The 13,853-nt window shown below is 34.5% G+C and overlaps 1 pseudogene; it reads left to right on the forward strand.

Moving 5' to 3' along the window:
• The first annotated feature begins 8,165 nt into the window (after positions 1-8,165).
• On the forward strand, positions 8,166-13,038 carry LOC109074138 (annotated as a pseudogene).
• The last annotated feature ends 815 nt before the right edge of the window (positions 13,039-13,853 follow it).

Below are 13,853 nucleotides of genomic sequence, written 5' to 3' on the forward strand. Positions count from 1 at the left end.
TGAACACCGAGCCGAGCCAAATAACGAACGAAAGATTGACTCGTTCTCTAGTCAAGAACCGGTTCAAGAACCGCCTTCATGTTAAATACATGAAGGTGTTTCCATGTACTTCAACTACTTGAAATTTCTTGTTACATGTTCTACATGCACAACATTGTTTCCTTTTATGTAATATAAAATTTGTTATAATAAAGATAGAAACATGAATAAGTCTCATTATTATCACAATAATTCTTATTAATAATTATGTATTATGTATTTACTTATGTGTTTTTAACTTGCCTCTGACCTGCCCCAAACCCAACCCCCATCTGTCGAGTCCCGTCCCTGCGCTCACAACAGACCCGGAAGAGAAGACAATGCTGAATAAAAGTCGTAGATTTCGTTATTTTTGGACCAAAATGTATTTTCGATGCTTCGATAAATTCTAACGAACCCTCTGATGTCACATGGACTACTTTGATGATGTTTTTATTACCTTTCTGGATGTGGACAGTACACCGTGCATACATTCTCAATGGAGGGACAGAAAGCTCTCGGACTAAATCTAAAATATCTTAAACTGTGTTCCGAAGATGAACGGAGGTCTTTACGGGTTTGGAACGACATGAGGGTGAGTCATTTTATTTTCCTTCTTTGTACACTGACCTAAAACACAGCTGATTAGCTGATTTTCTTTAATCATTATTATTTTCTCTTCTATGCTGTGTGTATAACACGGTCAGGTTCAGAGGTGTGTCAGAAGAACATTGCTATATTGCCTTCTTTGCTTATTTAGGTTTAATGGATTTGATTGATGAAAAAACAGAGAAACTCACATTTACACACAATTCTTAGCTGAATTTTCTTTTCTGATATTACACATTAATGTAAGCTGAGCATTTGCTTTTGATGTTCTTGAGTATGCGGTGTGTTTAACACAGTCAGGTTCAAATGTGGGTGCAAAAATTCCATTAAAAACTCTAGCAGAGGTTTGTCAGAGCGTTGCCATTGTGCGCACGTGAGAAATGTTAAATAAAGCAACATGGTAAAAACGATGAAAATGACTTGATTTTACTTTCAATTCCTTTTACATTCTCCAAGGTATTAACATTAAAATTGTTCATAACTCATGTAGGACGTTTATGTACATAAATGTAAGCACTATGGCAGTAGTAATGCAATATTTAGAAAATGTACTCTTGTACTCTTGATACTCAAGTACTTTTTAAAAACAAGTACTTCAGTACTTTTACTTAAGTAGACATCTGACTGTAGTACTTTTACTTGTACTTGAGTAAAATTTAGCAGGGGGTATCTGTACTTTTACTCAAGTAATGAAGCTGTGTACTCTGTCCGCCTCTGGAAACACATGATCATCCACACTGAAGAGAAACCGCACGCATGTGATCAGTGTGGAAAGACATTTCCGTGGGCTTCAGGTCTGAATATGCACCTAAAGTTCATTCAAAGCAGAAACCACATTCATGTTCTTTCTGTGGAAAGAGTTTTTCACTGCTGCAGAATTTAAAAGTTCACTAGAAAACACACTGCTGTGAGAGATCATGTGCTTTGAGTGTGAGAAGACTTTTATTACAGCTAAAAATAGAAGTGAAACTGTAGGCTGGTGAAATGATGACGTGAAAAGAATCATTTTTGATAATTATGATCATAAATACAAAAAAAAAAAAAAAGTTTTTTCTATTTTAATATAGGCCTACTTTAAAATATAATTTATTCCTTTGATCAAAGCTGAAATGTCAGCATCATTACTCCAGTCTTCAGTGCATGATCCTTCAGAAATCATTCTAATATGCTGATTTATTATAATGTTGGAAACAGTTGTGCTGCTTATTTTTTATTTATTTGGAGCCTGTGATAGGTACTTTTTGGGAGGTTCACTGATAAATAAAAAGTAAAAAAGAACAGCATTTATACAACAATTTTCTAACAACATCAATCTTTACTGACACTGATTATATCAATTTAACAAATCCTTGTTGAATAAAAACTGATTTATTAAAAAAAAATAAAAATACTGACCTCAAGATTTTGAACGGTAGTGTATATTGTTAGAAAAAATATATTTTTATTACGATTTTGATTAATCACACAACCCTATTTCTGAGTCAAATAAATGCCATTCTTTTTTAACTTGCTATTATTACGATTTTGATTAATCACACAACCCTATTTCTGAGTCAAAATTTGATCAAAATAAATGTATGCAGTCTTGATGACCATCTTGCAAAAGTGACCTCGCAAATTAATGACAATATAATATCGCTTGCAATATAAAATAGTAATGTATCCAAACTTTTGACATATATATATATATATTATATAGGAGTGAGAGAGAGAGAGAGAGACCCTGGCCCTGAGGAACTCTCTGCACGTGCCTGATGTATTTGTCACAAATTTAAATGAACTTCAACAGTCGCTTTGTCGCGTCCAGTGTAGACAGATTTTAGCTGTTAACACACAGTATTATTTTTCTCTTAATATACTCATTACCAAACAGTTTCAATCCACAGAAATTATATTAATGACTTTCAGTACATTTTAGTAACCAACATAATGGATGGAGCAAAAAGACGCGCTGACACATTATAGTTTTGCTCGTTTTCTGACGCACGACGGTGGGCGCGCAGGGACAAAATACGTCTGCAATACTTTAAACACCAGGGGGCGCTCAAACACCATTTAAGTTTGTTTAAAGCAGGGGGTGGGCACACTTTTTGACTCAAGGGCCACATCAAGTTTTTCACATTAAATGAGGGGCCGCATAACATGTTTATGACAAATGAAGCTTTGATTTTTTTTTTATTATAAATAACACTCACTACTGTACTTTATGTATGCATACATGGCAGTTCTATTTTTGTACCATATCTACCTTTTTTTTATGATCACTTTATGAGACACAGAAAGTTGCATTGATGTGTAAGACGCATTTTATCATTTCATTCAGAAATAATGTAAAATAAATGAAATGTTTACAAACATTAGAAACATGTATATTCCCCACCCACAAAAAACAAAACAAAAAAAAATCCTATAAATTTAGCAATGTTCAGAATGGAAAAAAAAGAACAAAAATATAAGAAAGAAAACAAATACAAATAAGAGTGGCATTCACTATAAACATATTTTATAAATGACCAGCCTAAATATTTAAAGCGAAAGTGAAACTAGCGGCGTGGTTGCTGGAAAATCCACAATACAAACTCAAACCCATCCTAATGTGCGTGCTTTGTGCTTGCTCTGATTGCTTTATATAGCCTGTTTCATATTAAACTTTTTTTTTCAGATAAAAAAATTATAATATACATATAATCCTGAAAAAAAAAAACAGTAGGCTACTATATCCCTTTTCATAAAAATGTGTGTGGAAAACAGAAGAAGAAAGCATATCTTTGCAAGATAGATGACTAATTATTTCCATGTTTTCCTCAGGAAATTAAAGTGCCCTTGAGCAGGAGGCAGAGGCGGACTGGGACAAAAATTCAGCCCTGGCACTGTATCCACACCGACCCACATTACCACACCGACACAGCCCACCCACGGACACACACATTCACTACTTACATCTGTGTACAGATGCTGAAATAATAGAAGCACTACCATATATGTAACAGATACTGAAACATTTAATGTGTGTGTCTGGCAAACAATGCTTACTACTTTTTAAAGAGCACACGTTTATAACAAATTTACACATAGAGTAAAAACAAAAGAAAAAGAATCTGAGGATGTTGTAGAGTCTGTGCAGTGTGTGTTTATGCCATTTGTCTGCTGTTACTGTCATTCTCTACAGCAGGGATTCCCAACTGCTCCTGGCAAAGTTTAGCTCCAATCCTAATCAAACTGCTACTTCTGTGCCTGTATATTAACGAGAGAAAAGATAAATAAGATTAATAATTATTATTATTATTTCATCCTACAAGTACAAGCATCAGAGCATCAGGAAGAAGAGAAATCTGCAGAGACAGAGTTTATTGAAGGACAGAGAGAACATGAAGATCCAGGAACCCTGCAGAATCAGACACACTAAAGAACAAACAGGTTGGTGTTTATTCTTCGTCCTTCATTAATAACACTGAAGACTCATTAGCCTACCTGGATCAGAAAAATGTTTTCTTCTTCCCTGAGAACAGACTACTCAAATAAAAGCTTACAACTGCAGGAATAACCACAATTAGAGAGCTGTTTGTGTGAAATATCCCATAAACATTCCCACGTTTGCTCTGTTGTGAGACACATGCTTTATTTTCTGAGTATATTTTCACTTACCTACATCGACTCGCTCCATCAATATTTTACATTTACACCCTGTTCTCTTCACATCAGTTATCTTTCTTAGATCATAATACAACTGTACAGTTAACACAAACAATATTCAGTAAAAATAAAAGTTGTGTGTATATTTAATTTACAGAAAAGAACAAAACAAAAACATCAAAGAGATAAAGTAAAAGAAAGTACACTAACCAGTGTATGTTAAAAGAAAAATACAACAATAAAAAATCAAAGACAGGCCCTAGTGAACAAATCTGTTTCTAGATATTTTATTAAAAGGGTGTAAAGATAAAGTGAATTAAGGGTGATTGGGACAGTTTCTGAATTTCTGCCTTCTGGAAGGTTTATTGTCATAAATTAAAACATCAGCCCAACACATGATACACTTCTGTAATACTGAAGATGTTAACTACTCATCTGAGCAGGAGACAGTGTTATATTATTCATGTTCTTTATGTGGAAATAGTTTTTGCAGAATTTAAAAGTTCACTAGAAAACACACACTGCTGTCTCTGAACTTCACTCTGACAACATTGTTGGTTTGCATCCTGAAGAAACCAAAAAGAGGAAGTTAAACATGAGACAATAACACTCACAGTCTTCATAAATCTCTCAGCAACACTTAAACCATGTTATTTGCTTCTAACAAATTTATTTCTGAATTTGTGCGGTCCTATTGTTTATTCTTTTCTTTTCTTTCTTTTTTTTAATACCGAACATATTTTATTGTCTTTAATGTGGGATGATTCTCTTTTATACGCAATGCTTGGTAACCCTCAGCTGGACAAAGTAATGATGGAATCAAAAACCAGTTGGACATTGAGCCTATAAACATAAAGAAGCAGAAACTGTAGAACAAGTATTAATACTACACCCTAAAATGAATATAAATAATTTAAAGTAACAAATAAATACAAATCTCTGCATGTGTGACATTTCCAATAAACATGATAGATAACAGTCCAGGAACAGGGAAAATAATAATGCAGTGTTTAAATGTATTAGGTGTAATATCCAGGCTCCAGTACAGCAGGTGGCAGTAACTGTTCAGCTCGAGACCCTCCAGTAAAACCCACGAAGAAGACGAAAACGAAAGTAACTCCGGAAACACGCAGATAGCAAGAGAAAGTGTTGCTCGGTGGATTTGATGCATGCCATGTCCTAGAAAACATTTTCAAGCTTAAAGCACAGAAAAAAAATGAGCGTTTCAAATGCTTATAAATTCTCTTCTTAGTGGACAAGACTGCAAGTAAGTTTTCAAAAAGGGGTTATTGAAAACGAATGTGTTTCTGAAGGGTTTTCTGTATTTCCTCTTCTGTTTTTTGCTGTAGATTTTGTGATGCGAAATCGAAAGTGTTTTTAAACCAGCCATTTCTCATTAAGATCATTTGGTTATTCTACATGACAGTGCATTTGTTTGTAACTCACTTTATTTTATATAGTGTTTTTGTTGCTGTTGCTGCTAACTCAACATATTTCTTCATCTCATTAACATCATCATCTCCAGGTCACACTGAACAGCAGATTGTTGTCTCAAGCCAGTGCTGATCAATTGACAGTTTAGCTGCAGTATGTCAGAGAAGAGAGGAAAGATGAGTCTCTCACAGAAACAGAGGTAAGACTGAGTCTGTTTTCAGAGAATCATTTTTAAACACTGCTGCAGCTTCAGAGCTTTGCTGGAGAAAAAACAAAACCTTTACAAAACTTTGTTTTATATTTACAAATGATTTGCAGAACTTCAGAGATTCATAACTTCCTAATTAAAGATTACATTGATATTTTAAAAATAGCCAATAGATGATAAATATCTCGGAAATGAAAATCAGAATCATCATTTACAGTCAGTTTACAGTCACTCTTCAGCACTGGGTCTGTACTTAATTAAATTATTCCACATCAGTGCATTTTCTCCCAGCTTCCTGTGTACAACATCAGCTACACACACCTAAATACACTGTACATAAAATACAATAAACTACACCTAAATACACTGTACATAAAATACAATAAACCACACCTAAATAACTGTATTTTATGTTGATACTTCAGGACATAAAGTTGTTACAGTGAAGAAGAAAAATTATAACTTTAGGAGATTGTATCTGAAAGGTTAGAGAGTTGAATCTGTGAAACGTTCAGCTCAGACTTAGACTCGGGGTAAAACGGATATAGTAATTATTACAATGACATTGTTAATGTTATTATTACACCCAATAAACAAAGTGATGAGCTTTTAAAATAGTGTCATATGGTCCCTTTAATTGAAGTGTGCTAACAGTACTGTGTAGCGCTGACCTTTCTGATCTCTATTTTAGTCAAAAAATAAAATGTAAAATAAAATCTCTTTAATTAGATCAGTCAAATATGTGTACAAATATATTTAGTCTCACATTTTAAGTACTTTACAGAAATTGTTAAACAAATGTGAGTCTGTAAACAAGAATGGCTGCTATCTTTATAACTCTGCAAACGTTTCTGTGAAGGACTAGAGAGAATGTGTGTCAATATAAAACACAGATGAAGCTCCTGTAGAAAAGTTTCTCTTCTCTCTTTGTGTCATTAGTGTAAGATCAGGCTCACATGTGTCCAGCTCTGTGTCTGTGAAGAGTGACCACTCAAAGGATGACGGACCAAACTTCAGTGAGAAAAAAACATCAATCAAAAGGTATTTATTATCTTTGACATTATAATGTTGTGTTGGCTTATTTCTCCACTAAGATGCTTGTGATAGAAAGTAATGAAATAAAACAATAAATCACTGATTTCCTCTTTATTGAACTCGGTCTGGAGCTTCTTTCCAGTAACACAATCACACAAGCAGCCACAAGGGGGGTATAAATTAACCATGGAAAATAGATCATGGAGACAAACATGAATATGTCTTTCCATCTATGCATAGTCATAGATGGACAAATGCATGTCTATACTGTGCTTCATTACCATCCTCAACAGTGAAGCTCTTTAAATGAGACTGAAGGAGCTCCTGTGGTAAAGTGTTTTGTTCTTTGTGTCATTAGTGTAAGATCAGGCTCACATGTGTCCAGCTCTGTGTCTGTGAAGAGTGACTGGTCAAAGGATGACGGACCAAACTTCAGTGAAGAAACACCATCACAAACCAAACGGTATGTTTCTTATTTTTGTTTACACATAGACTGTGTCAGAAAGTGTATCAGTAAATAATTTTCATAAAAACTTGTAGTCCATAAATTTATCCTAGTATTGTTTTTTTTCTTTGCTAAAATATTTACAAGATAATTTTGGTCATATATATTTTTCCCCTAAAAATGCAGTATTTTGATTTATTTTATTTACTATCAGGCTTCAGTTTGAAACATTAGATCCAGATTTACAGACTCACAGGAACCACAAGAACTTTACAGACAGTCTCCTGAAGATCTTCCAGGTAATAAAATAAATTTTCAAGAATATTTAATAATTATAATAAACAAATATGTTATTGAATAAGAGTGTGAGAGAACTTTTATTTCTAATTTTTATTTTTAAGAAAAATAAGAATGAAAGCCTATTTTTATTAATATTTGCAGCAAATTAATGTTTGTTTCGACTTGATCTTTGATTAATATTTTTAATAAACTGAATAAATAATTTTGACCAAATATAGATGAAGATTTTTTTTTTTTGTCATTCATTTTTGTCTTGTTTTGTAGGATCTTGAGAGCAAAATAATCACATTTCTAAAGAAAGAACTGGAAAAGTTTAAGAAAATATTACAAAAAGAGGACATGCAATACTTTGTGAAGGACTTTAATGAGAACAGATGCAGTATGAAAGAAGCAGCTCTTGATCTCACACTCAGCTTCCTGAGAGAGATGAAGCAAGATGAAGCTGCTGAGAGACTCATGATCATCTGTAAACACTGTCACTTATGAATGCAGAGAGAAAATAAGATTAAACAATATCTGTATTTTTGTTTCTGTTTAGATGAGCTGGTCTTCATTCATCAGCTAAAGTGTAGCCTAAAGAAGAAGTATCAATGTGTGTTTGAAGGAATTGCAAAGCAAGGTGACTCTACACTTCTGAAGAACATCTACACAGATCTCTATATCACTCAGGGTTGTAGTGAACAGGTCAATACTGAACATGAGGTGAGACAGATTGAAGTTGCTTCCAGACGTCATGAATCACAGGAGATACAGGTTGAGTGCAAAAATGTGTTTGAAGCACCTGAACAAGACAAGCAGATCAGAAGTGTACTGACAAAAGGAGTTGCTGGCATCGGAAAATCAGTCTCTGTGCAGAAGTTTGTTCTGGATTGGGCCGAAGGAAAAGAAAATCAAGATATCAGCTTCATATTTCCTCTTCCATTCAGAGAGATGAACTTAAAGGAGAAAGAAAAACTAAGTTTGATGGACATTATAACTCAGTTTTTCCCAGAGACAAAAGGACTGAACCTTACAAGAAGAAATCAATTCAAAGTCTTGTTCATTCTTGATGGTTTGGATGAATGTCGACTTCCTGTAAACTTTAAGGATAATGAGATGTGGTCTGATGTTTCATCACCAGCCTCTCTGGATGTTCTCCTAACGAACCTCATCAAGGGAAATCTGCTTCCTTCTGCTCTCATCTGGATCACCAGCAGACCAGCAGCTGCCAGTAAGATTCCTCCTGACTGTATCGACCGGCTGACAGAGATACGAGGATTCAATGATGCACAAAAGGAGGAGTACTTCAGAAAAAGATTCACGGATGAGAATCAGGCCAAAGACATCATTGATCATGTTAAACAATCAAAGAGTCTCTTTATCATGTGCCACATCCCAGTCTTCTGCTGGATTTCAGCCACTGTTCTCCAGAACATTTTAGAGGAGAAAATAAATAATGTTGTGAAAAACAATCAGGCTGATGATGCCTCCAAAACACTGCAGGAGTCAAATACTGAAGACACTCCTAAGACTCTGACACAAATGTACACACACTTTCTCAGATTTCAGATCCAGCAGAGCAGACGAAAGTATGATGGAGAATATACAGCAGATGTTTCCTGGGATAAAGTTGCCATCTTTTCACTGGGGAAACTAGCATTTGATCAGCTGGAAAAGAAAACAATGTGATCTTTCTATGACACAGATCTGAAAGCCTGTGGTATTGACGTCTATAAGGCATCAGTGTACTCAGGCATGTGTACCCAGATCTTTAAGAAGGAAACAGGGATCGTTCTTGGTAGCATGTACTGCTTCGTTCACTTGAGCATTCAAGAGTTTATTGCAGCTCTTTATGCACATCTGTTTCTAGACATCAACAAGAAATATGTGTTTGATCAAGACTCTACAGAACAGAAAAACAAAAGTGAAACCATGATTGATTTGCTCAAGACTGCAGTGGACAAGACACTAGAGAGTGATAATGGACACCTGGATCTTTTTCTTCGATTCCTCCTTGGTTTGTCAATCCAGTCCAATCAGAGACTCTTACAGGGTCTGTTGATGCAGGAAGAAGACAATGACAAGAGCAGAAAGGAAATAGTTCAGTACATCAAGCAGAAATTAGAATCTAATCTGTCTCCAGAGAGATCCATCAATCTGTTCTACTGTCTGAATGAACTGAACGACCAAACTCTGGTGAAAGACATTCAGACCCACCTTAGCAAAGGAAGTCTCTCGTCTGATGATCTTTCACCTGCCCAGTGGTCTGCTTTGGTCTTTGTGTTGTTGACATCAGAGGAGGAGCTGGAGGAGTTTGAGCTTCAGAAATTCAAGAAATCAGACGAGTGTCTCATTAGATTATCAGCAGTCATCAAAACCTCTAAAAGAGCTCTGTAAGTTATTTAATATATTTTGTCATGTTTTGTTCTCATCTTAAAATTGCATTAATCTACATTGATACTAGGGGTGAAACGGTTCGGTTTTTTTATGTTTTTGTTTGTTTGGTTTTTTTATGGGTTTTAGGGTCATGGTTTCGGTATGTGCTATGTTTATGGAAAAACTATACTTTCAAACAAAAATAAAGAAAATAAGAATATTCTGTCTAACTACAAGAAACAGCACAAATAAATACAATGGAGATACAAATAAAAGATTTGTATAAGATTTGTAAAAGATTTGTAAAAGATGCAAATAAAATAAACAGTAATTTTCAGTTTTTTTTAGGTAGGTCTATCATTAGTTTTAAGGTACAGAAATTGAATAAAGTAATCAAATGTAAAACAGCATTGCATATTTGACTGTATAAATTTAAAGATTAATCTTTATTAAAGTTACAAAAGCTATTCAGTTAAGAGCAGTGAGTTATTTCTCTGTTGTTGCTGTTAGATTAATATTAAGAGAATGCACTGATCCAGTACGTTCAGCCGGCTATGTCTGCTGTAGGATACTTACCAAGAGGTGCATTTTGACATAATTTTTGTGTGAATTTCTCCATTCAAACACAATACTTCAGAGAGAGAGCTTAATATTTGTGCGTGTTCTGAGACGCGGGTTTGCATGGGTTAATATTTTGCGCGCACAAATCTTCTCACTGCTAGTGCGAGCTTGTGTCCTCTGGCTCTTAAATGTTTAAACTGGCAAAGCTAAAATGAGTTTAGTTTAAACACAGATATCAACGTGTGCTGTTCAGGTCTCACCTGTGTGTGCGCTATCAGCATCCGGGTGATGAATGACTGCTCATAATCAAGCATACGGCATTCGCATTGAACAAGAGTGAATGGTTTGTACAGTTTTTTTTTTTTTTTTTTCATGGCTGTTGTTGTAATGTACTGGGAAGCCAGAATCCATCAGCAGAAACATACATTAGCTGAACCCTGTATATTACAGATGCGTTGTCAGATTTAAGTTGAACCGCGGTCCTAGCGCAACCCGTTTGTGAAGAACCGTAATTTTACAGATTTGTTTTTTGATTTAAGTTGAACCGCGGTCCTAGCGCAACCCGTTTGTGAAGAACCGTACGTTTTTTTATTAACCATATACCAATTATAAGTATATATATATTTTATTTTAACTTTTTTTCTTTAAAAACTGCAGTCCTTAGGAATTAAATTACAATGCTATTTTATTAGATTTACATAGGTTTTATGTAAAAATTTCTATTTTCAGCAAAACAAGCTGTTTAGTTAGCTGCAGAAGAAGCACATCATGTTATTATAAAACACATTGTTCCATAGTTATTTCTACTCCAATATGCAGTTCAATTTCTTTAACTTCTGCTGTAAAGGAGATATACTCTTGCATAACCTCAATAAATAAATGATTAACCTCCAGATTCTCCACCTCAAGACACTCATCCAGATAATAGAGCAGCACTTTTAAAATATATCATCATCGCTATTAATGTTATAAACCTATTATTCATTTACATATTTTATTAAGTTTTATTTAAGCATTCTACTTTGTTTTATATAGGAAATTTGAATTAATACAATTCTTATATATATGTATATATATTAGAATTGTATTGATTCAAAAAAAAAAAAAATATATATATATACTGTATATGCTGTATATTTACAGTTCATGTAAAAATAATTGCCATAAATTTATTTTTTGTATTTAACAAATGTATTACATGTATGTGACTCTGTGATTTTATTTATTTTTCTTTTAGGTTAAATGATTGTGGCTTAACAGACAAAAGCTGTCCAGCTCTGGCTACAGTTCTTGGATCAGATACCAATCTGAAAAGAGCTGAACATGAACAATAATAATCTACAGGATTCAGGATTGGAGCTCCTCTGCACTGGCCTGAAGAATATTAATTGCAAACTAGAGATACTGAGGTAAGTTTTGTGACAATCATTAGTGTTTGGTTAGAATTCAGATCCATCTTTTAACATGGACCTAGATCATTTGCCACATAATTGAGGACAGAACTACTTCAGCTCAGTGAAATTTGCAGGCTTTAATTCCAGCATGAACTCTACATTCCAGGGCCCTCATCTATCAATAGTGCATACACACAGATGTGTGTGTAATGAGTGCGTAAGAACAGTTTCATGCAAAGTGTGGGATCTTCCAACTTGATCTATCATCTTCCACTGACCCCCCCCCCCAGGAAACAAGACTAAATATATTTTTGCTTATATAGTAAATGCATCTTGATTTTAGGTATTTTAACTAGAAACAAGACAAAGATAGTAAGTAAGATAAGCCTTTTTTTGCCGTGCAGCTGGAAAGTAATTTGAAATGTAGCTATAGTGTCATTGATCTTGCTTTGCTGGAAGATTAGACAAACCATGTGCTGTGCAGAGATTGTGTTTTCAAAGAGCGCTGTTCTGTTTAGTGAGAGCACAGAATGACTTCTCAGTCAGTATTGCTTTCTTTTCCCATGATTTCGGTGAGGACATTATACATTCACGTGATTTATAAAGGGAGGTGAGTATTGCTTTCTTTTCCCATGATTTCGGTGAGGACATTATACATTCACGTGATTTATATTGTTGGGTGGTTTTTTTTACGATGAGTAGACAGAGATCACTGGATCTCAATGTTCTGCACGAGTGAATCAGATCGCTGCTCTACTGCAGGCCAAACACTGTACACTCTACACACTGATGTACGTTTTTTCAATGTTACAAGGACATTTTTAAATTCTTTCTGCTGGTTTTTTTTATGTTTCTTTTATAAGAGACTGCTGACTGAAAAAAAACATGTGACTTTTGTAATGTGGCTATCATTAACATCACCAGTATTTGTCAACTGTCAGCTAGAACATACTGGTAACTATTCAGATTAAAACTGAAGTGTTTTCTCTTTATGTAGTCTGAAGAACAACTGTATCACAGAAGGAGGGTGTCATGTTCTGGCTGCAGCTCTAAATTTAAACCCTTCAAATCTGACAGAGCTGGGATCTGAGTGAGAATAAACTAGGAAACCCAGGAATGAAGATCATCTTGACTCTGTTTGAAAATTTACAGTGTAGACTGGAAAAGCTGAAGTAAGTATTTTAAAAGTGTATCCCATTAATTACCCAGACTCTAGTGACCCACCACAATTTCATAAATTTGAAAATATTTTACACTTCTCATCAGGACTGCACAATTAATCAAAATAAACTCGACATTGTGATATGGGTTAGTGCAGTTATCAAATCACAAAAGTCTGCAATTTAATTAAATATAGGGTCTGCAGTGCCACATGTTTAACCCTCTGGGGCCTGAGGGTGTTTTGGGGGCCTAGAGAAGTTTTGACATGTCCTGATATTTGTGTTTTTTTTCAGTTGCTTATAAACATATAAATTGCTAAAGTCTAATAACACTGTAATCAGCACAAACTGGGCTACAATAATATGTGAGCAGCATGTATGTACATTATTGTGTTTTTGAGAAAGCAACGTTTATGCGTGGTTAGTAAAAAACTAAAATTTTGAAGTCACTGAAATAAGGCAATAAAACACTTTTGAGAACAGATTTTTTTTTTTTGAGTTTTTGCTTCAAAATGATGTGAAAATCATCTTGATTACTCGCTCACAGAAAATAATATATTGATTTACATTTTTTAAGACACTTTTTGTGTAGGAAAGGTATATGCGAGAAGGCGTCAACTATCATGTATTATTCTGCGATTACACCTGAGAAGACAAAGTCCCGGGTATAACACATTCAAAATACTTAGACCAGAGTAGAT

This window comes from Cyprinus carpio, unplaced genomic scaffold, assembly GCF_018340385.1.
Source record: "Cyprinus carpio isolate SPL01 unplaced genomic scaffold, ASM1834038v1 S000000268, whole genome shotgun sequence".
Taxonomy (NCBI): domain Eukaryota; kingdom Metazoa; phylum Chordata; class Actinopteri; order Cypriniformes; family Cyprinidae; genus Cyprinus; species Cyprinus carpio.